This window comes from Meriones unguiculatus, chromosome 17, assembly GCF_030254825.1.
Source record: "Meriones unguiculatus strain TT.TT164.6M chromosome 17, Bangor_MerUng_6.1, whole genome shotgun sequence".
NCBI lineage: Eukaryota > Metazoa > Chordata > Mammalia > Rodentia > Muridae > Meriones > Meriones unguiculatus.
In genome coordinates, this window is record NC_083364.1 from 34051652 (window position 1) to 34056741 (window position 5090).

A 5090-nucleotide genomic window follows, 5' to 3' on the forward strand; every position below is an offset into this window, starting at 1 on the left:
ATGCCAGAAATGGATCGCCAAGAAGATGTAGGCTGTCCTCTCTGAGAGCTGCTGCTTCTGAGTCTGAGTCCAGTCAAAAACAGGTCTTTAAAGAGGAACAAGTCATTGATCAGGCCTTGAATCCACAATAACAACAACCTTGTGGGAAGTGATCAAGGAAGACACTGAGTGTTGACCTCTGGCCTCCATACACAACACATGTGCATGTACACACAAACAAGTATAACACAGACAAAGAAGCCAGAGAAGGAGTTGCCTCACATTGTCAGAAAATATCTGAGAGTGAGTCACCTCTCCACCCGGAAGGCCATTGGTCTGGGACTGTGGGATGGGGTGGGAGGGTTCCCCACCCCCACCTCAACTCCTCTGGTGTTCCCGGTAGAAGACACTGATTTCATCAGTCCCTCTGAGCTTCTCCTTGGCCACATCTGCAGAAAGTAAGTCATCTTTCTAGTTTCTTTTCGGCCCCCAGGGCACCCAGAGAGCAGGGTCCACCACGGCCAGGTACACCTCTTTATTTATTTATTTATTTATTTATTTTACTAATCAATTAACTGGAGGGGGGGTGTTGCTTGTTGGTTGGTTGATCCGCTTTTTGTTGTTTGTTTGGGGTTTGGTTTGGTTGGTTTTGTTTTTTTTTTGTTTGTTTGTTTGTTTATTTCCTAAGAAAGGGGTTCTCTTGTCTGCCCTGGGCTTGCTTTGTAGACGAGGCTGCCCTCGACTTCACAGAGATCCACCAGCCTCTGCCTCCCTGAGTGCTGAGACTACAGGCACGCACCTACTTTGTTCTATTTTGTTTTGGAAGAATCTTACGTGGTATAGAACTGGACATCCTCCTGCATCAGCCTCCCCAGTGCTAGGATTTACAGGTAGGCACTATCACATCCAGCTGGAATGGGCTTTTATTTCCTTCCTTGTCAGGCCAAGGGGAGCCTGGGGAGAAATGCTGGAGACAAACCTAATTACTAGGTCAGTACATATTTCTCAAGAACCTGCTGTACACCACTGCATACACTGTTCTAGAGAAGCCAGCTTCCCTTCCAGGTTATGCAGGGCCAGCTTCATCAGAGCGGGTAGCAGGGTTAGACCCTTTAAGCCCTTTAGCGCTTACCCTAAGACCTCACCCCACCCTGGTCTGCCGTGAGGATCTGCCGATCAGAGCACAGCAGCCGCTCCTATCTCTCAGCGGCTCAGAACCACTCAGCAATCAGCTGCCCGCATCAGCCCACCCTACCCCCTACCCCCAGCCACAGTTGGTGGCACACCCACCCCACGGGCTCAAGGATATGCTATAAGGTCAACTCCCTGCCACCTGCTTCCTGCCTCAGTGGCCACAAGGCAAACACCAGCCTTGGGAGAGGTGGAGCCTGTCACTCAAGAGAAGAGATAAAAACTGCCCACCGTGACAGGAAAAAACACAACTTTCTAAGAAGCCTGTCCTCTTCCCATGGGGCTGCCCCCCCCCCCCCCCGTGGCAGGCAGAAGCAGGGAGAACACCTGCAGATGATGGAGATGGATGGACAAGGAGACGCACCTTGTGTTTACACACAAACTGGGTTCTCACAGTCTTGGATGGCTTCCAGCTAAAACACCCGCTACCACTGGGGTGTCCAAACACTTCAGATGACTTAGGGCATAGCTTCCCCCTAACCCCCGACCCTTGGAGGCTAGAAAGAGAGCTCCTGGCATCTGTTAAAGAACATGAAGCGGAATACTGCGGGAAGATGCTTGCAGTAATTGGTAAATGAGTATTGCAGTCTTGACATCAAGGGTCCCCTAACTCAAGCATGCTATGGCCCACAGTACCTTCTCCAGAAAATAAGCCTTTGTGTGGCGACTATGAGGGAGAATTCCAGGCCAAACACAAGCTATTCCAAATTGGAATAAATTCCCCCAGAGTTTAGAAAAATATATCAAAACACACAGAGTGTTACGAGAGGTTATTCTCTGACGCAAAGGTTGGTTCCAGACCCGTGATTCTCAAGTGGAGGAGGTTGCAGAAAGAGGTTGGACTCCCTCCACAGGCTTTTCACCGCCACCCGCTTCAGAGCTCCTGGCACGGGCGCTCCAGCCAAGACTACTGCCACAGCCAGCCTTTATCCTCGGAGGCTCCAAACCACAGCGAGTACCACAGATACCAAGAAATTCTGTCAAACACAGACCACTCAGCCCACCCAGGCTTCTGAGGGCTTCTAGAAAGTTCCAGGTGCTGCTGGTCCAGGGACTGCCCTGAAAAGCTCCATGTAGGAAATGGTTAAGAACAGCTGGTTTGGAAAAATGCCTCTCTTATTTACTGTGAGGGCATGGGTCAGCTTCTCAGTGGCTCTTCTTCCAAGTGCTGAAATGCTCGGAAAGAGGCAGAGTGTCTGCCAAGGCTCTGCCTGCTCTGCTACTGTCGGGCGCCCACATTGGCCAGGCCTGAGTTGCCCTCCTTGGTATAACTGGGAACAGAGGCTCTGAACTGTATCTCTGCTCTCCTTTTAATGAGAGCTTAGAAGTGAGCAGAGTGTGTGGAACCTCTCTCAGGAAGTGTGGTCCACATGAAGGCCACATGGCGAGAGGTGAATGTAGGCACAAGACCCCCTTTGACCCCAGTGGTTGCCCACTTCCCTTGGCTTAGCCCTCCCAGCTATGGAAGATGCTTTCCATGTAAAGGTGAGGGTCCTATTCTCAGAATTCACACAGACTTCGCGGCAACCAAATGTGTATCATTTACACCAAAGTCAAGCTACCCTCCAAGGTCAGTAATGGTTGCGATCATAGTACATAGAGAAAATAACCTGGCTAGGACAGAAAAACCGTAACCTGGGAAAGACAGAGCTCCAGAAGGTACTTTCACTTTCCAGAATGTTCCCATTGCATGTGAGATTACATTATCTCACAATTACACACACGATGGAGAAGACTGTGGATTCTTCTACTTGTTCAGACAGGAAGCCTGCTCACCTAAGGCCTCCCATGGTGCCTAAGAAACACGAGGGCCTTGAGAAATCTGTTCAATTGAGTTCCAAAGTCAAAGCCCCCCAAAGAGGGAGTACCACGAAGGGCAGGATTCCGAGGGCTGGCGCCTACAGAGCTCAGCTTGGGCACTCTCTGGCTGGGAATACATGGAGTGAGGCCAAATGCTCCTCTGAATTCTGCCCAGTTGCCTGGCTCTGTCCCTGAGCAGGCAACAGAGTCACTGAACTTGTGCCCTAGGCTGTCAAAAACTGCCCCGTGCTTCCAAAGAGGTGATGATCTTTGGACTTTGAAAGGCCCTTATATTGTTGGCTAGTTCTCAAAACCAACCAGGGATGATTTCAGGCTACTGAGGCTTTTCAGAGGAACGTTTGGGGCTTGAGTTGGGGTCAAGAGAGGTGGAAAGGGAGAGGACTTGTGTCTCTAAGGGTATCAATGCTTAGGCGTCAGCTAGACCAGCAAGCTGAGCCATCTTTTGCTGGGGCTGGGCATCGACCTGCAATGCAGTTAGGCACCCCCTGGTAGATGCTGGCTTGTGCATTTGTGCATTCTGCAGCCTGCGGTTTCCTTTTGCCCCAGATCCAACTCAGAGTACATGGAATGTACTTGTGCAGGCCCAGTGATAAGATGGGTTGTGTTGGACTTTCCTCTATCCCATTCTAACCCAAGGTTATTGTCGAACGCCAGACTGGTCACTAAGGCGATCCTCTACATGATGACTCTGGCTTCACCACGGGAAAGTCGTCGTGAAAAACACGTCTGCGTCCTGCTCACAGGCATTGACAACGGGCTCGTCCATTGCACATTCTACAGGAATCCCCCCACGAGTTTCTTTCGGGACTCAATAACTACGTAATTGTATCTCTCCTAGAGTCTATATCATCCTCTTCCCCCTCTCCAGCCACTAAGAGCCTCGGAGCTAAGTTTAGTAAAGGTGAGAGGTTTGGAGCTGTTGAGGTGGCTCAGTAGGTAAAGGTGCTTGAGTGACTAATCCTCAGGGGCCGACCAGGTGAGAGAACTGACTCTCACAGTTGCCCTCTGACCTCCACAAGCACCTCATGGCACGTGCTCATGGGTGAACCAATAAATAAACAAATGCAATAAAAATATTTTTAAAATGTAAGTTTGGCATGGTTACCTCCTCTCTCCCATGATTCCGAAACTAAGATGACCGTTTCACTAATCCCGGGCATCGTGTGTTTGTTGTAAGCCACTTAATGTTTTCCCCGACTCCCTCTTTCTAATAGATCAGATTTCATGCAGCTCAGACTGGCCTTAACTTACCCTGCAGCAGAGGGATGATCTTGAATTCCTGCTTCTCCTGCCTCTGCTGGGGACTGAGCCCAGAGCTTCGTGCCTGCTAGGTGAATACTGCCCTCTGAGCTGTACTCCCCAGGCCTGCTCTCTTTAAAAACAAAAACAAAACACAAAACACAAAATATCAATGAGTTCAGCACAGAACCAGGATAAATGCAGGTGACTGCACCCAGAGAAGCCAGGTGCAGAAATACCAACGGCGTCCCATAAAGCAGCATTCCTGGAAAAGAGTAAGGGGTTGAGAATGAAGTGAAAACACAGGCAAGTGATACCACAATAACTGGTGCGCAAGGGGCTGGGCCTAAGACAGCAGGACTTGGAATGTTTGTATTTGACTGTGGAAGGTCTTCCTTCCCAAGGGAAGTTGGGGGACTATTTTGGTTTTATTTCAGGAAGAAATATTTTGGGGGCTGTTTTGTTTTGTTTGTTAGGAGGTTGTTTGTTTGTTAAAACAGGGTCTTTCTTCATAGCCCTGGCTGTCCTGGAACTCACTATGTAGACTTAGCCAGCCTTGAACTCATAGAGATCCGTCCACCTGCCTCTGCCTCCGGGTGCTGGGATTAAAGGCTCTCTGGGATTAAAAGCTGGCTTGCTGTTTTAACTCAGTCTTCCAGAGAGAAGAGCTCGGCGGCAGAAGTGCTTGCCTAGTCCTGAGCCTGACTCCTAGCACTGGAAAACAAACAAAGCCAAACACACCTAGGTGCTTGAGCTTCCTTTCAGCCCTTGAGAGGCTCCAAGAGAGAGAGCCGTTAGAACAGGTAAGCCCCGTCCTTTTGAAGGAGGGAGAATGCTAACAATGTCATTAGGCCTTGTTG

At 49.7% G+C, this 5090-nt stretch overlaps 1 long non-coding RNA gene across 2 annotated transcripts; it reads left to right on the top strand.

Annotated features, from left to right (window-relative positions):
- Positions 1 to 345: 345 nt before the first annotated feature.
- On the top strand, positions 346 to 4081 carry LOC132648686 (uncharacterized). Of its 2 annotated transcripts, none has more exons than XR_009587083.1 (3): positions 346 to 437; positions 706 to 869; positions 3628 to 4081. It is a non-coding gene; the product is annotated as an uncharacterized LOC132648686 (long non-coding RNA). The 2 variants fall into 2 exon arrangements; XR_009587082.1 differs by having other exon boundaries at positions 401 to 504.
- The last annotated feature ends 1009 nt before the right edge of the window (positions 4082 to 5090 follow it).